General features: G+C 42.7%; 1 protein-coding gene across 21 annotated transcripts in view; it reads right to left on the bottom strand.

The window, feature by feature from the left end:
* TENM3 (teneurin transmembrane protein 3) overlaps window positions 1-26155 on the bottom strand; it is a 2371016-nt gene that overhangs the window by 1311415 nt on the left and 1033446 nt on the right. For 20 of the 21 annotated variants that reach the window (XM_053252610.1, XM_053252608.1, XM_053252605.1 and 17 more), the window contains one exon: window positions 20776-20855. The exons of the other annotated variant lie outside the window; for it this stretch is intronic. The gene's annotated coding sequence lies outside the window, so the exon portion shown is untranslated. The remainder of the gene's footprint in view (window positions 1-20775; window positions 20856-26155) is intronic. 21 annotated transcript variants of the gene reach the window in all.

Here is a 26155-nt window from a genome sequence, read left to right as displayed (position 1 = left end):
GAGGTGGAGGACAGTAAAAATATTCCCCACAACATGTGCTGAGCACACACAGTGTTCATGTAAATAGGTTGGACTTGGGTTACGGAGGTGGTTTGGCAATAGTACCTCTAGTCATTGCTGTCTATGGATTTTTATTTTTATGTGGTAGAAGTTATCTTTACTAAATATGTATATGGCTCAAGTGAAGGTACTTTATCTGTTACAAAAGTTAGCCAGCATGTTATTAAATCCAGCATTGACTACTATCATTTAAAATTTATCCACAACAGTCTGACCGATGCTGCCTACAGCACAGAAAGTTTCATCTTTAATCATTTAAGGAATCTGTGAAAGATTCTGAGATGTACTAATCTCCATGAAACTAACACTGGCTGACTGTAACACATGCTGATCATGGGTGGGCTATCAGCCAGACATCTTGCCAGAAAAGTTGTGACTCTGGTCCTATATAGGGTAGTTTGAGGTGGAAAGTTGAGAGGCAAGAACAGAGCATCTTTGGTCTCTTTACAAGCAGGACTTGGTTTGTTATCAAATGAAAAGGCTGCCAGAGTTGAAGGAGCTCTTACAAGCTAGTAGCTGCTGTTTATACTTCTGACAGCTATTCTTGTGCTGCCTTGTTCTAAGTACAGCAGGAAAACAAAGAAAGCTTACACTTTTGAGCACTGAAATTACTTTGCAAGTGTGGCACATAGGGGGTCTATGGAAATACTTTTGATTCAGCATAAAGGGACGTTTATCTTCTGAAACCCAGGGCTTGCATTGTGGCTAATGAAACTGAAGGTCAATTTGACATTGAGCGGTAAATGATGTAGTGGAAGACTAGAGAGAGATGGGACATCAGGGGAATTACTTTTCTACGCTGGGGGAGCAGCAGCGAATTTGTCCCTGTTTTAATAAGATCCATGGTAATTCTAATTTACAAGGCTGATGCAGCTTTTGGATACTTGTATCATTATACCTTGCTGCTGTCCATTATTTCCCCTGTTTTGACTGCTCAATATCACTTTGCATCTATTTCGCACTTCTTGAGTTATAAAAGAAATTTGCATACATTATTACATTAATAATCTTTATATCAACTGACCCTATCAGATAGTTTACTATCATGATCCCCATACTATTGACCGTGAAACGAGATTGAAAGGATCAAATCCCAGCATCAGTACATCGCTATTGTGCATGGTATGGAGGAGAGGCGAACTTGGTGGTGTCCTGCCCTTTGGCCAACATCCTTGAGTGCAAACGGGCTGGGCTGTCATCCATTTCCCCCACCTGAGAAGGAGAAGGGATGACAGGATGCCAGAGCACAAGGCCAGGGTCAGAAGGCTCAGTGGTGAGCTACCCAGATTAGCAGGCAAAGGCTGAAGAATTGTTATAGTAGCTATTTGCTCCATCCCTTCCTGGATTCTGATCACTGCTTATGCTGGACTCCTCTTCCTGAGTAGGACTACTAGATCAGAAGCCTCCCTGGATGGGAGGCTTCCACTTTTGAATGTCCAAATGGGCAGTTATCATTTCTTATTCCCATTCTGCAAGGGCAGCCCAAAGTATTGCAGTGCCTGACACAAGGTGCCAAATGCAGCCTTGCCCAGTGCCCCCACTGGAGGACAGCCCCCTTTCAAAAATGAGCCTTGAAAGCTTGGAAATTGGCATGGGGTTGGAAAGAAGGAAGGCTGCCAGCAGCCTCCTCTCCTCTCCTTGTGCCACTTTCAAGCTTTGCAAGGAAAGACACTCTTTGCACAGCTTACAAAGGTCACATTGGTCTGAAGCACTTGCAGCAGCAAAGGTGCCCCAATAATCTACTGCCTGAGGAAACTGCTTCACCTGGTCTCATGAAAGATTCACCCTTGCTTTTATGGGTATGTTTTACTCATATGTGGTAGGGCAAGCATATCTGGTTGGACAGTGTCAACTAGGGTTTGCAGCACTGTTGGGGGGGACTTTTTTTCTGGAGCAGCCCCCTCCCCTCAACACTTTCATATGAAACACCCTGGTTTGTTAGAGTTTCTTATCCGGTGTCAAGTTTTCTAACTAGGTAACTAGGCAGCAATATACCCTTTGTTGTTGTTCTACTCCCTCTTGAGAGGGAGAAGTGATTGGATTCATATATAGCATTTGCTACTTGTACATCTGGAGGGATGCTTCTCTCTCTTGGGCATGGACATATGGTCCTTGAATTTGAACATTCTGATTTCACCCAGGCTTTCAGCATTCCATATTCCCTGGGTTACTTCCCTGATATACATTTTGGCTTTATGAATCACTTCTCAGTCTTGAGGGGTGGTGGTGGTACCTCAGCCCTTCAAGTTAATCCCCCAGGCTTAAAGAACTAGTGTTGCAGCATGGGAGACTGGGAGACTGAACTGTGGGCCTGCTTTTATCTCAATTTGACAATCAACTCAATAGGTGGCTTTAGGACATAACTAAATGAGACAATTAGATCAGGACCTCTTTTCTGTGTGGTTTTTAAAATTCAAAGCCACAAGAGCAGGAGTAAATCTGATCAGAGCTGTGGTACTGGGTGGCAATAGTAACCACTTTACATCCACACTGTTTTCATAATTTAAATTGCCCCCTAAAGCTATTTCATCCCATAGGAGGAAGGCCACAGGTTCCATCGCTAGATAATATACAAAGTACCAGTAAGCTTGATAGCTATTAAATGAAGTAGTGGGTCTTTCTGTGTGATGTACCCAGTTAGTGCTCTGTTCAATATCATCTGACCTAAAGTTGTTTGAGTGGGTTGCCAAAGCGTTTATGACTTCCACTAGTCTTGTGGATTCAGCTACCCACCCTCAGTGGTGCTTTGGTATCCTTGTCCTTAGAGAGGGCCTTGTCCAAATAAAAAATCCCTCCATTTTTCAAAATCTCTTTCCCATCCCCCCAAAATCAACTGCTAAACTACAGAAAAACAAGTGTGAACTTTTGACGCTGCACATTCTCCATGCATAGGGATTTGCAAGCACAGAAATTCTATTTACAATAAGGTAGTTTTAGGAATATAATATAATTTATAATTCATTTATAATGCAAGGGCTATTTACAAAAAGAAGAGATTTGGGAATATTAATGCACTATACAATACAGGGGCTTATTTACAGAAACCCAAGAGATCTAGTCCTCATTCCTCCACAGAGGCCAAAGCTTTATCATAAAGCCTTTATGTTCACAAAAAGATGGACACTTCCAAAAGTTGAATTAAATTATGTAATGTTGGCATTTGAACACAAGCTTTGTGCTTTGGGGGGAAAAAATCCATACTTTTGATACTAGCACAGATTCAATGAACATGTACTTCCATTGAAATCAATGGACTTCAATGTGCTTAATTTTGACTGAATCACACCCACAGAGTTTTATTGCCCCTATATCCGGTTCATAGCTGTGCATTGCTGCAAAATAAAAGCATTTTCTCATTTTTTCCTAGGGAGAAAATATATTCATCTTCAAAGTGCATCACTGCAAAATTCACAGGACACCTATTGACATAAAATCAAAATCAATGCTAGTGCTGGACAACTAAACTCAGGTTCTCCCTGTGCATTAATGAGGGGCCATAAGCTGATCCGACTGCTGCTTATTCATGACACCCCCCAGTAACTTAATTCTGACAGCATAGGCATAATGAAATGGAGCCCCTCTGCATCCGTGAATTCAGGGATTCAGTGGCTTCATATTGAAGGCAAATTATTTCATCTCTCCTGCCTCCAGTTTTAATTGAGATTGAGTGCTATATCTGCTTCATGTAAAGAATATTCCAAACAGCTGTCATGAACTGCTTTTGAACTAAAAGTATGGATATCATGGCTTGTGTGGGAGAGAGCTTTATGTTTAAACTGCTGAAAATGTCCATGGAAAAAGGATATATAGCTTTTTAACCATTTCCCCATTAGACTTCACATAATAACATTTTCTTCCCCTTGTACCAAGCAGCATATCAAATTATCAAAATCAACCATGATTGCAAACTGAAGAGGTGATCAAGTGATGCATGATGTGTGTGAGTCTTGCCTTCTTTTGGGCCACATAAACACTGGAGCTAAGCAATACATTGTTAAGGGAGAAGACACTGTTGCTCAGTCTAGGGAGCTGACATGCTGTCATGGCTCTTGCATGAAGAAATGCCAAAAATAGCCTCTTGGAATAAGAAAGCTAGTGCAGTTGAACAAGCACAGAAAGATATAATTCACAATTAGTCCTACAGGACACAATTTGAGTGCCGTGGAAGATATTCAAGCAATACATCACTACAGTCACAGATGTAAAGAGATGGATTTTTCTTTTGGCCCATGGCTGCTCAGATTGTGCCTTTTGATTTAATCTGAAGCATCCAGATAAAAGGCCCTGGTGGCATATGCTTGCTATTGAAGAAGCTATTTTTCTGATCAGCTAAGGACTCCAGAGAGGCATGAGTAAAACACAGGAACACATGCTGTATACCCTCTGGGATATTTTCTTTCATACATGCTAATGAGGATTAAAGTGCAAGAAAGTGCAGATATCAATTGAACACATAATTAATGATGATTGATGCTTTATATACTGCAAGGCTAATTCAGGTAAAATCTGGTGGAGGCGGGGAGGGATCCTGGGTCATAAGGAACTGAATTTTCAAAAGATTTAGCCTGAGTACAATGTAAATGTAACCTTTGTTGTGCACTCAGCTGTCAACTTGAGAGAGCAGCAGAAAACCATGAACATTATTCAATAAGATGCAATAGCTGCAAAATTCTTGGAGAAGCAGTATGTTGCTTTCTTTTTATCCACCCTTCTTTTCTTCTTTTGACTTTGCCATCAATGGCTTTAAAGGGGACAATTCAGTCCAGACTGAATGGTATCCTGGGCAGCAATAGGGCTGCCCTGTTGTTCTTTCAAGAACGATCTTTACATTTGGGCACCACAGTTCATTAAGTATGTTGACAGGCTGGAAATCAGTCAGCCTAAGCTATAAAGATGATAACAGATCTAGAAGACAAGTAGTAATAGATGTGAGCTAGGAGCTAGACACTTGAGGCTTAAAAATGAGATTTGGGGTAGAATATATTTTAAGAATGTGACAATTATCTTGCAATTGCAATAGCCCTGAAGAAAACAACCTCTCCAATGACCCCCCTCCCAGGTGACTGTTCTCAGTACATCAGGGAGACAGAAACACTGTTCAGATGTCATTGCAAGTGTGGATGCTGCACCCAGTACAATGTTCATGAGAGCATGCCAGCAAGCCTGCTGTCATACTCTGGAGATCCACCCAAGCACTGCCACAAATACAGTATTTATTTGAGGAGACGAATGCTATGAAAGGCTAGGAGAGATCAGATAAACCAGATAAAGGAGATCAGACAAAGTCATGGAGGACAAGTCTATCAATAGCCACTAAGCACAAGCTCTCTAGCCATCCATTCATCCACCCACGTACCCATCCATCCATCCATCCAATTTATATACCACCCTTCTTGAAATGGCTCAGCGTGGTTTACATTAAAATAAAATTAACAAAATTAAAATTAAAAAACATTTCAACCAGAATAAATCTCATTAAAATTAAGGTTAAAACTAGATATCATTAAAAGCCAGTCTGAAGAGATGGGTCTTTAAGGCTCTCCTGAAGGCTATATCTACGGGGAGCACGTTCCACAACTGAGAAGGCTCAATCTCATGTTGCCTCCAGATGAGGCAGGTGGCACTGAAAGACAGATCATTCCTGATTATCTAAATGAGTGATGGGACTCTTGTAGATAAAGATGCTCTCTGAGGTAACCTAGACCAAAGCCATTTAGGACTTTAAAGGTAACAACCAACACTTTCTAGTTTGCACGGAAACATATCGGCAGCCAGTGCAACTGTTTAAGAACAGGCATAATGTGGTCTCTCCGGGGTACCCTGGAGACCAATCAGGCTGCTGCATTTTGAACTAACTGAAGTTTCTGAACTACGCACAAAGGCATAGAGCACATTGCAGTAGTCCAACCTGGAAGTTACCAGTTGGTGCACCACTGTTTTCAGGTCATTCTCTGCAAGGAATGGGCAAAGTTGTAGAATCAATTGCAGCCGGTAAAAAAACATTCCTGGTCACAGTCTCAACCTGAGACACCAGGGTGAGACCCAGATCCAAAAGCACTCCCAAGCTACTAACCTGTTCTTTCTGGGGGAGTATAACCCTGTCCAGAACAGACAATTCTAACCCGTCTTGCAGATTACTACCTCCAACAATGAGAACCTTCATCTTGCTTGGATTCAGCTACATTTTTTAATCCCTCATCCAGCCCATTACTGCCTGTAGGCAGGCATTTAAGGGGGCAATACATTATTAAGCGGCTAATAATGGCTACAAGCTACCTCCAGAGGCATGGTGTTCATGCTTCTGAAGACCAGTTTCAAGTAAGCAACAGCAAGAGGAGTGTGCATTAATCACTATTTGTGGGCTTCCTAGGGCATCTGGTTGGCCACTGTGGGAAACAGAACTCTGGACTAGGTATGTATTTGGTTTAAACCAGGACACTTCTCATATTCTTATACAGGTGGAACTCACAATTTGTGGGCCTGATATCCACAGCTCCGCACATCCACTGTCTGGTAATTGACACCTGACCTCAGCATATGTGGGGAATTTTTTTCTTCATATCTGTCATTTTGTGAGGGCCGGAAATGACCTACAAGGTCATTTCCAGCCACTGTTTTAAAGAAATGAGCCATTTTGTGGTTCATTCTTTTTTAATTCCATGAAAAATCGGGGAAAATGACAGATTTTTTTACTGGGGGGGGGCATTGTGGGACAGCTGCAGACCTGTGAAATATGGTAGGGCACTTTATTTCCATTATTTCCACTCCTTTGCATTTTTTTGTTGCCTCGGAAACCTAACCCCCCCGCCCACATTCCCACTGACTTAATGGCCCATTATCCGTGGTTCTGTTATCCATGGTTGGAGTGGAGAACAGAACCTCTGTGGATAATGGAATTCACCTGTACAATCAAAGTTGTTCACATTCTTAAATGTCTGTATCTTCTGAATCTTTCTTGAGATACAGATGCACTGACTTGTCTAATGGCAAAGCAGTGACAGAAATTTCTCATGGGCTGAAATAGTCTATAAGCCAGGTCATTAATCTGTTGAAGGAAGAATGTGAACAATTCCTAAACACAATGTTTGGACTTCCATAGCTATAACTGTATGCTACTGCTGTTTTTGCACCAACTCAAAGTACTCAGCACTATGTCAAATCTCAGATCTGTTTGCAACTACTAAATTTGAGGTATCAGTTGTTTCACTGAGTGACCTTCCTTAAGGACAGTAGGCATATCAAGTCACTAAACAGCACTGTTCATAAAACCAATGCAATACAAGCTGTGCTTGCCAGCTGAAGGACAGACTTGAAGCAACTAATATTCCCCTCTTCCTAGCTGAAGGTGGGGGAAATAACATATATCGTACAGATAAATGTGGGAGGCCAGCACCAGCCTTAGTTTCCCTTCTTTTTTCTCCTTATTTTCTCCTGAGAGCTTTCAGTAGCAGGCAGTGTTCTCTCTAATTTTTTTTCTTTTCATTTGTGTGTGGAATGAGTTTTGTTCTGGGCAGCAGTATCAAGGCAGTCCGTGCACACATGCATTCAGATTGGGGCCTTCCTGATTCCACCTGAGCGGGATCTAAAATTAAATGAGCGGACATGCAAAACCGTGTGAGTGCACACTCATGTGCATGCCTTAGAGGGAACATTGGTAGCAGGGGCCTTGGGATGTTCTAAGTCACCCCTTTTCTCCACATTGTGGGCTCACTTCCCTTGAGTATCTCAGGGCCAGCCATCCACTCCTCAGTCCCATCCATATTGCCTTAACTCTCACAAGGATTTCCCAGACCCATCTGTACCACACTGGGTTGCCCTATCAACCTGAGCACCCAGCTGGGTACTGGCTGTGGTTTTGGGGTCACGTTGATTTTTCCCAGCAGACATTGCCTGTGTTTTGGGTGGCTGCAGCAGAGACTGCTGCTGGGAGCTGGACCTCATCTGCGGCTGGAAGGGAGGTCTAATCAGGGATTGAGAATCCTGACAGTATACAGCTCCCTCTAATAGTGAACCTAGGTATTGAATGTCTATCAGCCAGAAAGAAAACCAGAACCACCCAAAAGTAATCTAGTGATGTCCACATCCTTGTAGGTATGCAGAAGTATATATTTTTGAAAATTAAAAGAAAAAAAGTGTTTTAAGCCCACAAAATAGCCCTATGAGCTTTCAGGATGTATGGAATTTTGAGGGCATAAAAAGAAAATTCTGAAGCAAGTGAAGCAAGTGAAGCAATTGGACAGTTTTCACATGTTTGGCATAGGGGCCCCCATCAGCAAAAAGTTCCATCTTTTAACAGGATGACTGAGCTCTGAGTTGCTTGCAGGAATTTTCCTTCAATTCATGGAAGGAGCTTCTATTGACAGAGTGCAGTCCACTAAAGCTATGGATGCTAATCCATCATCTGGAGAGGGAACCAAACTTCCCAAAGACAAGAACTCTTCCCTTGCCTGTTACTTTGTTTCAGAATGGGGCACACGGCTGCCCAATTGCATCTATGCTAAAATATCATTTTCTGTAAGAAATACTTTTTTCTATATGGGCCGATCCGACTTCTAAATTGAAGGTAGAAAAAAGGGCCTAAAACGACTGGAAACCATGATGACTGTGTGAATCTAGCAGCTGAGTCTGTGACTGTGGGCAATTGAATCATGCTATGTTGAAGTTATCAGCTGAAAAAAGAAGAATGGAAAAATGGACAGTACTAGAGAACCTCTGTTGAGACTTCAACAGTTTATAATATCCTGGAAATGAACATTAGGATCATTAGTTACCCCTGCTGAGCAAAGAGACACCTTTTAAAGTGATGAGTCTCTTAAATTTAGCAGGGGGAGAGCAACTGGCCCTATCCAAACCCAGCACAACATCCCTCCAGTGGTTGTTGCTTGTATATGCCCTATGTTTCTTTTTAGATTGTAAGCTCTTTGGAGACAGGGGACAGAAGAGCCAGTGTGGTGTAGTGGTTAGAGTGGTGGACTAGGACCAGGGAGACCTGAGTTCAAATCCCCATTCAGCCATGAAACTAGCTGGGTGACTCTGGGCCAGTCACTTCTCTCTCAGCCTAACCTACTTCACAGGGTTGTTGTGAAAGAGAAACTCAAGTATGTAGTACACTGCTCTGGGCTCCTTGGAGGAAGAGTGAGATATAAATGTAATAATAATAATAATAATAAATTATGTATCATTTAATTTTCTATGTAAACCACTTTGAGAACTTTGGTTGAAGAGTGATATAAAATATATAATAATAATAATTATTATTATTACTACTAGTAGTAGTAGTAGTGGTAGTAGTAGTAGTATCAGTAGTAGTAGTAGTAGTAGTAGTATCAGTAGTAGTATCAGTAGTAGTAGTAGCAGTAGTAGTATCAGGCAGGAATGGCAAGGCAAAACAAGCTATTGCCCTTCTGCCCATATATCCTGGCTAGCAAGCACAGTCCAAACTTTGAATATTTTTGTCTGTTTTCCCGTGATCTTGAAATTTTTTTTGTGGGGGCTTATATGTTTATTGTGTGAAGGATAAGCATAACACAAGCAGTCTAGCACCACTGTGAACTCTAGCTTAAAACGTGGGTAAACAATGTTGTTTCAACTAGCAGTGCTATGGTTGAGTACATGCCAACCTTTAGGAATCGAATGGGATAGGGCACGATTGATGCCTTTGACTTTTCTTCAGTGTCTATGCAGCTACTTATTGAAGCAGTTGTCTCCCTCATTTCCCTCTATAGTCAAATTTGGCATTAGGAAGTTATTTTAACTCTCTGCACATTCATTTCATCGACAATGGAAACAGCATAATATAGCTTATCTAGCAGCACATAACAAAAAGAAGCTACTGGAACTAATTTGCCAAAAACTATAGAACTAGCTGGCCTAGTATAAAATGTTTCCTTTGATGGAATAAGAATCTTGCAAAGCATCATCAATATGTAAGCCACATTGTAGACAGAAGTGACTTGTAAATTGTGTTTTTTTATTGCCAGAAGAACAGCTGAAGCAAAGAAAAGCGTTATGCTACTGAGGGAAAGGAGAATAAAAATGACTTCACTGAGCAAGGTTTAACATTCCAAGAGCGATATGATTTATGGCAGTGAATGAAAGAAAAAATATTATTGTTGGGTTAAAAAAAGTTTGATAATATATTGTGATAGGAGTTAATATTTTTAAAACATCTTCACTCCTTCAGATAATGACTGATGAGACTCAGGTTTGGAACAACAAATACAGCTCAGAGATCAATTCTTTTAAAACCTGCTGCTCTCAGGTTTTCAAGGCAATGCAGTTTAGAGCTCACTCCCTACATCCTGCTGGTACAATAAGTTTTCACAGTGAGGAGGTGGTTTACCACTAAATGTGTTTGTCCATCTGCAGTTTTCCACTCTAAATATCCAACGAAATCCTTCTTTGGCACTTTCGCAACCATATTTAATTTTCTGCTATGTAATGTTTCCTTTGATTTGTCATTTTCTATATTGCAGAGGGACAAGAAAGGAGAAGGACACCAGGATATGGATTTAAAACTGGCCACAACTTTATTAAACAAGTGTAACCAACACCAAAGCTCTGTAGAAGTAGCAGGGGTCACTGAAGTGACTGACTCCACCAGCCCCCTGTTGAGGGATAGCTATCTGGCCTGCACATGCCAATCTGGTCCAGGGCAAAATCTTGTTGCTTTGTTATGTTAAGGTCAGTTGAAGCCAGTTTCTTTCTTCTTTTTTTCTCCCTCCTTGAGGGGACTCTCTCCTCCACAGGAGCAGGTGTGGGGAGGGGAGGGTGGTTGTGTACAGGCATTAAGAAAAGAGTTGTGGAAATATTTTACTATCTGGCAGCCCATCCCTGCTAGACTGGAATTCCATGGGAGGGCCAACCCTCCCTCCCTCCAAGTGACCCACTATCCTCCAAATCCAGTTACGGAAGAACAATTGTGCCTATTCCATGCTTCCTGGCCCTGTTATCCTTTCCATGTCACACTGGTTCATCTGCCAGAGTTGTGACAACCACAAACATTGCTGAGGGAGGGTAGGGTGTCCCCTTATTTGAGCCTTCCCTGGATCCCTTAGTGATGGATAGTTACAGGCCACTCTCCCATGGTTTGGCAATGAGATTGAGAGAGAGGTGGCCGACCAGCTCCACGTGGTTTTGGAGGAAACTGATTTTCTAGACTCATTTCAAACTGGCTTTAGTGCTGGCTATACAGCCTTGGTCATAGGAACATAGGAAACTGCCATATACTGAGTCAGACCATTGGTCTATCTATCTAGCTCAGTATTGTCTCCACAGACTGGCAGTGGCTTCTCCAAGGTTGCAGGCGGGAATCTCTCTCAGCCCTATCGGAGATGCCAGGGAGGGAACTTGGAGCCTAGATGCTCTTGCCAGAGCAACTCCATCCCCTTAGGGGAATATCTTACACTGCTAGCATGTGGCCTCCCATTCAAATGCAACCAGGGTAGACCCTGCTTAGCTAAAAGGACAAGTCATGCTTGCTCCCACAAGACTGGCTCCCCTCTTCTAGACCAGCTCTCCTCTCTTGGAGGAGGTCGGCCTGATAGATGACCTTTACCGGGGAATCGACAGAGGGAGTGTGACTCTGCTGGTTCTCTGGATCTCTCAGCCACATTCAGTACTATCAACCATGGTATCCTTCTGTATTGCCTGGGGGAGCTGGGCATAGGAGGCACTGCTTTGCAGTAGTGCTACACCTATCTCTCAGGTAGATTCCAGAAGGTGTAGTGTGGCAGTAGCTCATCAAAATAGGAGTTGCTACATGGTGTCCCTCAAGGCTCCATTCTGTCACCAATGCCTTTTAATATCTACATGAAACTGCTGAGGGGTTTGGGACCACCACTGGGAGGTCATCAGGAGATTTGGTGCAGGGTGTTATCAGTATGCTTATGACACCCAAATCTATTTTCCCTTATCGTCATCATCATCAATCATCATCATCATCATCATCATCATCATGAAATGGCATTCATTCTCTAAATGCCTGCCTACAGGCAGTAATGGGCTGGATGAGGGATAACACATTGAAACTAAATCCAAGCAAGATGGAGGTGCTCATTGTAAGGGATCAGTTAGATCTTCCTGTCCTGGATGGGGTCACACTCCCCTGGAAGGAACAGGTACGCAGCTAGGGAGCACTCTTGAACCCAGGCCTCACCCTGGTATCTCAGGTGGAGGCTATGGCCAGGAGCACCTTCCATCAGTTTCAGCTGATTCAACAGCGGCATCCATTCCTTGAAGAGAATGACCTCAAAACAGTGGTGCATCAGCTGCCAACCTCCAGGCTTGACTATTGTGCTCTACGGGTAGGCTGCCTTTGTACATAGTTTGGAAACTTCAGTTAGTTGAAAATGCAGCAGACAGATTGGTCTCTGGGGTATCCTGGAGAGACCATATAATGCCTGTACTTAAACAGTTGCATTGGCTGCCAATATGTTTCTGGCAGGGGTGTATCTATAATTGAGTGAATGGGTTCAAAGAACCCGGGCCCCCGAGCTCCTGAGGGTCCCACAGCTCCACCCCTCCCTATTTTCTTCATTACCTTCCTCACTCTGAGGGGCCACTGGAAATAGGGGTGAACACTGGCCACCTCTTCCCTAGCTACGCCCCTGGTTTCCAGGCAAACTCCAAAGTGCTGGTTATTACCTTTAAAGCCCTCAACAGCCTAGGCTTGGGTTACCTTAGAGAGCACCTTCCTTTGAATGATCCCAACTGCACAACAAAGTCATCTGTGGAGGTCCACTTCCAGTTACCACTGATATGACTGGTGGTGACTTGGAACCAAACCTTCTTTGTAGCTGCTCCTGGTCTGTGGAATGTGTTCCTGGCAGAAATCCATAGCCTGGGTTCATTCCTGGCCTTCAAGAGAGCCCTCAAAACCTAGTTTTTTTGTTCTGGCCTTTCAGGGTTTTAAATTTGTTTTTGAATATTTTTAGTTGTTTAATGGATTTAAACTGTTTATTTGGTTTTGTATTGATTGTTTTTAAATGATGGAATTGCAGGTTTCGTTTTGTCCCTGTGCAACGCCCAGAGCCTTTTGGATGGGGTGGTATAAAAATTTAATAAACAAACAAACAAATAAATAATACTTAAGCCAAGTGAATCAAGATAATCAAACCTGTTCCTGTCAATTAAACTGAATCACTGTGCTCATGCGAACTAAGTGCTGGACATGGAGTTCCAGTGCATTGACCTTTTGCACCAACTATCCTAATGACCACTAGGGGCATTGGGAGTAGAGGTAGTTAGTGAGGGTCCCTTAACCTGTCCCTGCTTTGCCTCTATTCTATGACCCCTGCCTTGATTCCTCAGGTATTTCTAGTGAGTCAGTCCTACTTCCTTTCTCCTTGGAGAGCAGATTGGAGCATCTCTCACTCCATGCTTCTTCTTGACTAACTGCAACAATAAGGCTCTGCTCTACTTCATAACTGGAGTGCACAGCTTACTCTTGATGCTTTGCTAAACAATCACAAATTACAACACCAAGGACATCCCAAAGAATGCAAACACTTCCCGTTCAAAGACTATTTGAGCAAAATTCCTTGCTGAACTCTGATAAAGAGCAACTTGCATAGGCCTGGGCTGTCATTACTCATGGTAGGTGGAAGGGAAGCATATCTATAAGCCCTGTTACCACTTCTTGCCTAAAAGCACTTTGCTTCTCTCCTCATCCCACAACTGACATGCTCTGTGGACCAGCAGATGACCCAGCATTCCTTCCCCTCTCGTCCCAGCCTCTCCAATCATCTCTTCCCTCAGCTATAGTTGTGAAAGAGAGGTCCCCCTTGAACTCATTTTATGTCACATTGCATCCACAGAAACTGCATCATGCTGCCTAATCCCGACTTTACTTGGAAGTAAGCCCCACTATATTCAGTAGGCTTCCTTCTTGGAAATTCTGCATAAGATTGCAACTTTAGTCTTTAAAAAAAAAACTTTTTGTGTTTTCACTTGATTTCAGGATGGATCAATTTCCTCACAAAGCATTGTAGCAATCAGTGGCCAACATTCCACACAGAGGAATGTCAGCATTGAGGACCTGCTGAGGCTATGACACAATGTAAAATGCCCCACATGACAGGGCAGCTGCAGGATTATTTAAAACAGCTTCCAGGCAGTTGTGCAGTGCCGCTTCCATTGTGGAAGTGGCACTGCAGAATTGCCTGGAAGCTGTTTTAAGTCACGTTGCCACTGCTCTGTCATGCTACACCATCATGCAGCAACCCTGGAATGTACTCAGTGCTGACATTCCACGGCATGGCATGTCAGCCATTGTGTGTGAGAATATGGCAACTGAACTGTGTAATGGCCAAACTTGTTCAAACTTGAGTCCTACCATTTTTGTTCAATATTATGACAGACACAAAGAGGATGTATAACTGGATACATGTAGAGTCTGGCCTAAGAAGAAATAGCATACCTTTGCACATTGAACACATTACAAAATTTCTGCAAGACATCATTCCACTCACATTTATTGAGATGCTGCAAAGCTGCCAAATGTGGTACTATACAAGTGCTTTGCAAGTTGGAGTGCATAGTGAAGCAATCCCATGACCACACTTTGCTACATACCAAGGTCAACTCAATGGATATTGTGGAAAAAGGGTACACCTTCTGAACAATAAGATACACATGTGAAGAAAACAAAGTATGCATGAAAAAAACTAGAAAAAGCTAATGTCTTACCATTCTTATTTAAATTCTTATTTACATAATAAGATTTCAGTAGAGCAGTTAGACGTTTTCCACTACATACTATTGAAGCAGCTTTGGTCATCTTAACACAGTACCCCTGCCCTCTGGTGAGAAGGATGTCCTGTACCTCACATCCGCTCACCTGTGCTTTAGTTTGGAGAAGGCAAAACTAGAATCTCACAAGGCAACAAGAATGTGTTACATTCTTTATCATCTTCTCTAAACTTTAGTGTAAGAGAGATAAGACCCTGATGCTCCCTTAGGCCCTCTACATGTGCCAGAGAACTCAAAGGAGAAGCAGGGTTCCCTGCCCCCATTTGTACTGCTCTTTGCAAAAGATAAGGAACATCAGGAGATGTTCCCACAAGCACTCTGAGAAGTGCAGACAGTTTGATAAAGATGAAGGGTTTTATCTCACATGCTCTGAGGTTTGGATAAGATAAGAAATGGTATGAAACATTCATACTGTTTCTTACCTTCTTCATACCTCACAGCAAATGAGATAAGCCCCCACCTTACCCCAAAGCTATCTGTATGCTAGAAGACTTGGGTGGAGGAGAAGCAAGGACAAGTTTGTGGCAAGCACAAATAGAAGCTGGCTAATAAATAAGAAAATATTTGTTGACCCCTGTCACCTTGACACAACTTTGACTTGGGATGTGCTTTAACAACTTTGCTTTATTCATTGACACTATAAATAGATAACAGTAGAATTTGCAAATTAAAAGATGTGATCAGAAAATAGCAATTTGCCCAGTCTTCACAGTAAATTACAGTGAAATTTAATGAGACTGTTGCTCAAGCTGGGGAAGCCCAGCCTATGTTCGGCTGCACGTAGACAGTACCTAGCCCAGCTGTTAAACCTGGCTCAGATGTAGATTGGGAGCATGGTCGGTGCTCCCAGAAACAGAAAAATGCTCGTTTGGGGGAAATGAGTTCAACCAGCCTTTCCCCCCACTCACCGGGCCTCAATATAAATTCCAAATCACATTTTCTGTGACATAAATGCAGTTTATGCATTTAAGACAAACTGCAAATGACCTCTTTAATATATATGTGAAGAAATATATTAAAATAACTTACAGATGTTTCCACAAAACATATAGGGGATATTCTTACGATCACAAAAATCGGGCTAGGAAAATCCTAGCCCGATTTTTGTGATCGTAAGAACCACCAGGCTCACAGCCGAGCCCGGTGGTTCTGGAGCGGCTAACCCGCTCCTGTTGCCCGCCCATTAGCCCAGGTTTGTGGAGCAAGCGCTCTGCAAACCCGGGCTATCTGCTTGTGAGTAGCCGCGGCACGGCTCCGCGCCGTGGCTACTCGCAAGTAGACCCCCAGCCGGAAGGCTTAAAAGCAGCCTCCCGGCTCGGGTGTCTCCCCAATATGCCCTGCGCATACCCAGTATGCCCTCACGGCCCCTGAGCTCCCCAGCCCCTGCCAGCTCCATCTTGGAGCCAGCCATTGTGTGGGCGGCCGATCTGGCTGCCCAGGGCTCCCTCCCCATTCATGAGCGGGAAGAGCGGGCTTAGGCTGCTCTTCCCACTCAGTGCCCTAAACCTGGTCTCACGGATCGTGAGACCCGGTCCATAAGCTAAAACAAAACCAAACAAACGTTTTGGTGTAATACACCACCCTTGGTGCTTTGTTTTAGCTTATATGTTTTGTAAGCTAAAGTTATTTTAATATCTTTTACACATTAAAGAGGTCATTTGAAGTTAATCTCTCCCCTTCCCAATCAGAATTTTACTGCAACTATTTGGACTCTAAAATTAAAAATCTGAGTGGCCCATGAAAGATCTTCTCAGTGTAGTTGGTCTTTTGGCCCATCAAAAGGTTACTGATATTTGAACTAGAGTGTGCAACATATTATTTGCCAATTGGATTCAGAGCTTCAGTAGTCAACTTCTTCTTCTAATTATAATTTAAGAGATTATAAAACACTGATATTTTTCATGCCATTGTGAAGAATACCGAGTTTTAAATTTTTACTACAAAAGCTAATGACCCTATTAACTCTAATTTGTTTACTCACTAGTCTGGAACAGTTTCTTCCACAGGTACCTCTTTGATGTTCAAAATTAACTTCCTAAAGGCTTGAGAAATTAAATGCTAAAGCTGGTCAATTATACAGCAATTGCCTTAAAGACAAGGACTGCTACTCCTACTTCACTCTAAAATAATGTTTTCATGATTTTCAAACCAATATGATTAGTACTAAATGCATGCCCAATGCTTTTGTCTAGAAGTTCAGAATCACAGGCTTGTCTGGGAGTAGCTATGATGAAGCAAAACGTATACTTTGGATTGTTTATTTAGACATATTTATGAGCATAATTAATCATTTTAGGGGGTAATACTAGGATGATTTCCACTCTTGACTTTGCTATGGAGTTAATGGACTGTTTGGCTTGTCAGTTGCTCTCTTAATCTGTTTTTAAGTTTTGCTGGGAAATGAAAGCAATATTTGCAGCAGCTTTTGGCAAACAAGAATTTGCTAGCGGGATACAGACTTAAAATAGTTGTTTTGCTTTTTAAATGACAAATCTAAAATTGTGCTGTGTGAATTCTCTGTTAAAAAGTTGAGCTGAAAGTACTTACAATTTTTGTGAAAAAAATTTTTTTTGCAGCATTTAAAGCGTGTCCTATAAGTGACTTTGCTGATTTTGAAAGCTTAGCACTCTGAATTAACTTCCTGAGTGATATTGTCACTTAATCAAAAGTAATTGGTATCCTGATGTAATCTTGTTCACTGCATGATCCCTGATTGGCTGTGTGGTGATTTTGGTTAACCCATTCCTTGATCTAGGCCAGCTTTTGAATGGGTCTTTAGTTACTTGTATTCTAGTCCGGAGGGGCTAACAAACAGCCAGCAGAGCAAACAGACAGCAGAAAGAGCATGGAAAAGCAGTCTGCACTTGCCTGTCTGTACATAATGAGGCTGTTCTCACGACTACTGGAAAACGGGCTAAGGGAGCACAGCCCGCCTTCCGGCGGTTGTGTGCTGTAATGGGAGTCGCGTGGCTCCTGGAAGCAAACCTCACTACCCCACCCCCCCGTTAAACAAGGTTAGCCAAGCGGGTACTCTGCTAACCCCATTTCCTTGATCATGAGTTGTCATGGCGTGGCTCCACGCCCTGGCGACTCATGAGGAGACTCCTGACCGGGAGGCTCCAACAAGCCTCCCAGCACAGGGGGCTCCCCAGCATGCCCCGCTTACTCATGCAGGGCATCCTGGGACTTCTGCTGGCTGGGAAGCCCCCGATCCCCACCGCCCCAACCAGCTCCGTGACGGAGCCGGTTTTCATGGGAGGGCAGAATACTTGTGTGTAGGGAGAGTGGTAGGGATGTGGACAGAACCAGGCAGGGTGGTTCAAAGGGTTGGGGGGTAGGACTTTAAGGCTGGGGGAGGATGCATTTACCCTCTGCCCATGCTTTCCCCCCCACCTGTGCTAGATTCCTGTAAAAGCTTTCGGGGTGCCAACATACCTCCCTGCTGCCCCTTCCCCTTCACCAGGCATGCATGCGCACATCAGGCACTCATGCACATTGCAGTCACGTGCCCAAAGTGTTCATGCATGCCCAGTACTTCCAGCCACTTCCAACCAAAGATGGGAAGGGGTGGCCCTGAAAGCTTTTATAGGAATCTAGCACCAGTTGGGGGGAAAGTGGGAGGAGGGATAAGTGCATCCTCCCCCACCCTTAAAGTCCTACATCCCCCACCGAACATTCAAACCAGCCAGTGTTCGAATCTGTTTGGAGGCCCATAAAAGGGCTTCCAAACAGGTTCGTGCACATCCCTAGAGAGCGAGCCAAGCCTGCTCTCCCTGCACAAGCCCTGCAAGCTCTCCACATTGCTCGTGTGGAGAGTCTCAATATCTCTTTCATTAAACTATTAATATTCCTGATTCCACTCCACAGAGTTGGTACACCACAACTCTTTCCTTTATGTTCTACAGGCTGAAATAACCTATACAACTATTCCAGGAAAGAAATGACATCATCAATTGACCTAATTTACCATTTTGTCAATATCTTGATCACATATACACATGAGATTTGTATGAGTTTATGAGTTTATACCGTCACTTAATGATCCCTGATTAGCTAGTATCAATCATGTGACTAATCTAGGAAGAATTAGATGTAACTTGAAAGAAAACATGCAATAGTAGCAGCAGTTAGAAGAAACAATTGTAGCAAACAAGATCAAAAAGAGGTTAATATATTTACAAAAAAGGGTCTTTCGGGAAATATCCCTGGCCTTTACCAAAGCACTTACATTTGACTTGAAAATTGGAAAGGGGGGGGGGGGATCAATGTTATCATGAAAGCTGCAAGTACATTTCAACTAAAGCAAAATTTAAGGCAGATGTGGAGAACTTGCTCTGTCAGAACACCAGCAGGAATTTCAGAAGTAAACATTTTGATAAAATTTCTTAAGCAAAATTTATTTTGCACTGTTCTCTAGTTCTAACTGAACAATCATACAACTCTGATACCTTATGAATGGATGAAGAAAATTTCATATGCTTGGCAGCTGTCTCTTAAACTAACAGGAAACTTAAAACTGAACTACTGAGATATAATAATAATAATAATAATAATAATAATAGCAGCAAAATAGTCTAGGTCCAGACAAAATTCTTTTCCAGAATGTGAAAGGTTCCTCACAATTTGTTTTTAGTCTGGTCTTTTAATTTTTTAACATTATTATTTTTTTATCCCTATATTGTATCTAATTTCATAAGCCATCCCGAGCAGTAATGCATTGAATGAGTGGGGTATAAATATTTATTATTATTATTATTATTATTGATGATGATGATGATGATGATGATGCAATTTTAAACACAGCACTCAAATTAATCCCCTTAAATATCTGAATTATTAATGTAAATCTCAACACCTTCATTTTTACTAGCTAAATTCAAAGAGAACTGCAAAAATAGATTTTCCAGTGTTTTTCAAATCTAATAAAATCCAGATGCCTCAATCCAAGAATTATTATCCATGATACATAGGACTGTTGCATGGAAGCATACCACATACACACTCTCCCTCATTTCTAAATATGTATGCCTTTCTTTTGTGACTATGTCCAAACAACAGAGATCCTCTTGCATACAGAGAAAACAACAAATCTGCTCCTTTGCTTTCCATATGTAGAATTCCAATGCACATGTCTATAAAATCTCATAAAATAGCCAAGTAGATCTTCAGCTTTTCTGAAGGAGACAGCTTTTGCTTATGTGGAATTATGTAGAACAGGAAGGGAAGAGAGCTGGTCTGAAGGGAGATCTGGTCTTGTGGCAGGAAGCATGGATTGTCCCCTTTGCTAAACAGGGTCCACCATGGACTGCATCTGAATGGGAGGCATGTGTGAGCACTGTAAGATATTCCCCTCAGGGGATGGTGCCGCTCTGGGAAGAGAATCTGCTAGCATGCAGAAGATGCCCAGTTTCCACCCTGGCATCTCCAAGATAGGGCCGAGAGAGACTCCTGTGTGTGCAACCTTGTAAAAGCCACTGCCAGTCTGTGTAGATAATACAGTCTGACTCTGTATAAGGCAGCTTCCTATGTTCCTATGAAATACAAGATTGCTGTCTACTTGATCTAAGTGTAAGAAGGCTATGTACATCTGAAAGAAAGTCTCCCACAGAGATTTTTGATTTTTTTAATAGATAGTTATATGCGTAACTATACACATGCTACAATTTTATTTCCTGGTAGTATCTCTTGATCAAAGCTCCTATGCTTAGGATAAGGTTTTTGCCCTAATTGCTTAATCCAACTCTGGTACAGGGAGAGGGGCACAGCGTGTACACATAAGGATGCAACTGGAGAAGGTGAAGGGCAAATACGATAGCCACCTTTAAATAGCCAAAGGGCTGAGGCACAGAAGAAGGAGCAGACTTGTTCTCTTTTGCTCTTGGGAACAGAACTAAAACCAACCGGTTGAAATTACAAGGCAATAGATTTTCTACTGTGAGAGCTGCTAGGCAGTGGACACTCTACCTTATGCAGTGGTGGGCTTTCCTTCTTTAGAGGTTCTCAGGTGGAGGTTGGACATCTGACAGGGATGCTGTAGCAGTTTCCTACATGGAGCAGAAAGTTGGTCTGAGCAGAAAGTTGGAGCAAGACCCTTTCCAGGCTCTAATATTTTATAGTTCTAACTATTGGTTGCCCTCACACCTGACTATAGAAATCACACTCAAAAAGGTTAGGACCACTTTCTTATGCTTCTCCTTTACTATTAATACATCTATCTATCTATCTATCTAATCTATCTGTCTAATCTATCTGTCTAATCTATCTATCTCTCTGTTTATATATTTGAAATATTTTGAACAACCATGTTCGTGCACTGCAAAATTATGTTAGTAGCTTTATAAAAATGTATTCAGTGGCTTACTCCTTTAAACCACTGGATTTGATATATACGACATTGTTTGGAGAGCAGGACAGTAAATCAATATTGGGGAAAACTGTTGCTCTTTGTAGAATTTTTCTTTTACCTGCAGTTAAATTTATACAGGTTTAAGATTATAAACATTTCCTTGTCTCACACAATCCATATACCTGGTTTCATGGCATCGTATATTTGATTTATGATTTGTGTGAAAAAGCATATGTTTTGATTAGTGCATAAGAATATATAAGAAATAATTTAATTTTTAATTGTAGTAAAACACATTTCACTTCTAAAATTTATAGTCCCTATTCAAGCCAGCTTAATTAAATCCATAGAAGCAAACCAGTGCAACAGAGTAATCCTATGCATATTTACTATGAATTAAGTCATACTGTGTTGCATTGCTGACATCATGCAGCCCTCGGAGACATGTTTCTGGAACACAAAGAGCACTTATGAGGGCAGGGGAGAACAGCAAAAATAGCTCCTCCCCCCACAAATGCCTTGCTGCACGGCAACATTCTGAATGGTTTAAAAGCAGCCTCCATGCTCAGGGATATAGTTCTTCTGCATCCCAAATGACTGCTCTGGATGTCACCCAGTGGGTTTTACTGGACTGTAAGTGTGCATGGGTTTGCAACTTAACCTATGTAGGGGTTGAGGATGTGAATGATCAGCCTGTAAGCCTCTAGTCAGAGGCGTAACTATAGGGGGGCAGGGGGGGCAACCCCTGACTCACTCCCAGTTTTATCCCCCAATTGTGCTAAGCCTTCTAAAAGCAGTCACTAAGGGGGCCATCATAAAAGCGAGGGACTTCTTATCAGACCATTTTAAGAATTGCTAATTAATGTATGTGAGGTCCTTTGACCACTCTAGAGTGCCATATACATTTGTAACCATTATTGCTATTGTAAAGGTCAAGTTTGCCGTTGAGTCGGTTTTGACTCTTGGTGACCACAGAGCCCTGTGGTTGTCTTTGGTAGAATACAGGAGAGGTTTACCTATGCCTCCTCCTGCGCAGTATGAGATGATGCCTTTCAGCATCTTCCTATATCGCTGCTGCTCGATATAGGTGTTTCCCATAGTCTGGGAAATAAACCAGTGGGGATTCTTACTGGCAACCTCTGGCTTGATAATCAAGTCATTTCCTCGCTGTGCCATTAGGTGGTTATGTAAAATGGGCAATTTCACAAGCAGTGCTTCTGCAGATTTCCCCATTTGGGGAAATTTGTTTGCATGATCATCCATTTTGCACAACCCATATGCTGCCTTTGAAGGGTGCAGCAGCCTCATAGCACAGTGTTAGGGACATGTAATGCTGCATTGGATGCATGCCATTGTTGCTGCCGCTGCTGTTGTTATTATTCCACAAGATGTCTAGTTTAACTGTGGACATACTCATTTCACATTTAGTAGAAACAACTCCACAAAGGTGCAACTGTACAGAGATGCAATGAGGAAATCGCATGTGTTTTCACACTCATTATACTTTAAAACATACTGTGAGACAAAGAGGGATATTTACTACTTGAGCTGCAGTTTCTGTCACTGAAATGAATATATCTTTGCAAATTTACACTTTGTCACTTAGATAACCTGATATTTCACACTTTGCTAAACATTTACAGTAGTACATAGCAGGGCATAATTTGCTATCCTTTGGTAACTTCTAACACAGAAGTCTGTGCAAAATAGGCAGGACAGAAATGAAATTCCGGAATTTAGCCCAGATGGAGTCCACAAGATAAAATCAGTGCCTCTGCCAAGCTCTTTAGTATAATTGGTTTGTGAATCACTGCATATTTTTTTCTTATCAATTCTGATTTTTTAACTGTGGGATTTGCACCTGATTCAAGCCAAATCCCATTAAAACCAATGGGATGTAACAGGCCCAGTGAATGTGCTGACCTGTTGCAAGGAATTTCCTTATTTACCCATGTACAAACATATGTTTGGTCATCACCTACACAAACAACTTTGCACAAACTTTGCATGCAGGGAAAAAGAAAAACCAATTTCTTCTCATTATTTTATTATTTGAAATTAACATATGTGGTCAAAATATACTTTGAATGCCTGCAAGACATCTGATTTAGGCACATGGGCTCTGGAACATGGGTAGATCTACTGGTTTTCCAGGGTGTTCCAGGAGAAAGGAGCCTGCCACCCCCTGGAGGCCCTTGCTTGCCTCCCCTTGTCCACTTGACATCCATCACCATGCACTGCCATCCACTGCTGCCACCCACCTCCATTTACCCATCTCCTTACCACTTCTGCCTTCTTCTCTGCCCTCCTGCCTGCTAGCCTTCTCTGCTACCCGCTGCTGACCACCTTCTCCTGCTCCCAGATGGAAGGAGGAAATGTTTGGAGGGAGCAGGAAGTGTTTGAGTAGGTGGCTGGGAGTGAGTGTGGGCAACATGTGCTGCTGGAACGTGGGGTGGGTGAGTGTGGAGCTGTGATCAGTGTACACACAGGCTGTGAGTGGGGTGTGTGCAGACCTTGTGTCACTGAGGGTGGGGTGGTGCATGCACCACTGGAGATGGGACAGAGTACATGCTCACAAGCCACTGCAGGAGGGGGCATGGACCACCACTACCCTAGCTGTGCCACTGCGGGTAGCAGAAAGGCTAGAGCCTTTCCTAAGAGTGGCAGGGCGGCTCAGTTCTCCCACTCTTTTGATCATCCAAACTAGTGGCCATCACCATATCTCATGGCAAAGAATTCCATAGATTAATTATGTGTTGTTTGAAATAGTACTTCCTCTTGTTGGTCCTAAATTTCCCATCCTTCAGTTCATGGGATGACCCCTGGTTGTAGTGTTATGTGAGAGGGAGAAAAATTTCTCTCCGTCCACAATTCCACTCCATACATAATTTTATAGACTTCTATCATGTCTCCCCTTAGTTGCCTCCTATCCAAAATAAAGAGCCCTAGATGTTGTAGCCTAGCCTCATAAGGAAGATGCTCCTGTGCGCTGATCATCTTGGTTGCCTTCTTCTGCACCTTTTCCAGTTCTACAATATCCTTCTTAAGACATGGTGACCAAAACTATACTCCAGATGTGGCTGCATCATCGTTTTGTATAAGGGCATTATAATATTAGCATTTTTATTTTCGATCCCCTATCCTGGTCAGTCACGGGCAGCTCAGATCCCATCAGCATATATGTGAAGTTGGGATTTTTTGACCCAATATGCATCATTATACACTTGCTTACATTGAACAGCATTTGCCATTTTGTCACCCACTCCTCCAGTTTGGAGATATCTTTTTAGAACTCTTTACAATCTGTTGTGGATTTCACTACCCTAAATTTTTAGTGTGATCTGCAAATTTGGCCACTTTGCTGCTTACTGCAACTTCTAGATCATTTATGAACAAGTTAAAGATCACTGGTCCTAGTATAGATCACTGGGGGACCTCACTTTCTACTTCCCTCCATTGTGAAAACTGTACATTTATTCTTACCCTGTTTCCTGCCCTTCAACCAGTTACCAATCCACACATGAACCTACCCCCTTATTCCATGACTGCTAAGTTTACTAAAGAGCCTTTGGTGGGGAATTTTGTTGAAAGTTTTTTGGAAGTCCAAGTATACTTTACCTAGCTATACCAAGGATATAGTCTTGCCCTCATCCTCTGACTTGGAAAAGTCCTCTGTGCATCAGATAATTAGGGATGTGCATGAATCAAGGTTTTTTATTTGATTTTTACCCGAATTGAATCACCCCTGATTTTGATCCGAATATGACCCCCAAATCACCCCAGATTCTATTTGTACCCAAATTTTCCAAATCCAAATTGATTTGGGGCAAAAAGGGGTTCCAGGGACAAAAGTGTAGGGTGAGTGGTTGTGTCCAAAGGGTGCAAGCCACCACCCCAATTTCAAAGAAATTGGGCTTAGGGGTGATTAATTTTTTTTTAAGTTGGCGCGTCTTTAAGCTTTTTCACATAGGGAATAATGAGGATTTCAGCAGCCTTATAGCTCCATGTGGAGGGAACCAGGGTGGCCCAGAGTGGGTTGTGGTGGGTGGTAGTGCCCAATGGGTGCAAGGAAGCTACCACCCAGATTTCAGAGAAATTGGGCAAAGGGGTGATTTTTAACATTTTTTTTTAAGTTCACATGTCTTTGTGGCAGATTTGGGGCAGAAAAGGGGTTTTGTGGGCAGAAGAGTGGGTCAGGTGGTAGCACCCCAATGGTTACCTGCTACCACGCTGATTACAAATAAATTGGTGAAAGGAGTGATTTTTAATTTTCCCCCCTGAAGTTTGTGCATCTTTAACCTTCCCTCCCCCAGGGAATAATGGGGATTAGAGTAGCCCCATAACTCCACTTGGTGGGCACCAGGGTGGTCCACAGTGGGTTGTGGTGTAGTGCTCCCGTCAGCAAACCACCCCTCCCCTTAGCCCAGGTTAGCGGAGCGAGTGCTCCGCTAACCGGGGTTACCGGATTGTGCGCTGCTGAGATGCGGCTCCGCACCATGGCAACTCACGAGGAGACCCCTTATGGGAGGCTAAAAAGCAGCCTCCCAGCTCGGGGGTCTCTCCAGCATGCCCTGCATGCTCGCGCAAATCATGCTGGAACTACTGGGGGTCCGCGCGGCCACCAAACTCCCAAGCCCCTCCTGGCTACGTGAGGGAGCCAGCAGTCATGTGGGCAGCCACTGCGGCCGCCCAGGGATGGCTAACTGATCATCGGCTTAGCCCACTCTCCCTGCAAACGCCATCCAGGCTCTTCTCACTGATTGTGAAAAGAGCCTCACAGAGTCATGTGTTTTCCTTACAATTATATTTTGTAAATTATCAGCACATGCATAACAATTAGAATGAAGCTTCAATGGCCTATTTAAATTTGGCCCATATCAGCCCAATTTGATCCCAACCATACCATAAACTAATTTGGGCTAAAGTAGGTTTAATTCGAACCAGTATGGATGATACAGGCAGGCCCTGAATCTTAACTTAAGCCTGCCCTGACCCTGA

This window comes from Hemicordylus capensis, chromosome 5 (assembly GCF_027244095.1).
Source record: "Hemicordylus capensis ecotype Gifberg chromosome 5, rHemCap1.1.pri, whole genome shotgun sequence".
Taxonomy (NCBI): domain Eukaryota; kingdom Metazoa; phylum Chordata; class Lepidosauria; order Squamata; family Cordylidae; genus Hemicordylus; species Hemicordylus capensis.
This window is presented reverse-complemented; position numbering and strand designations above follow the sequence as displayed.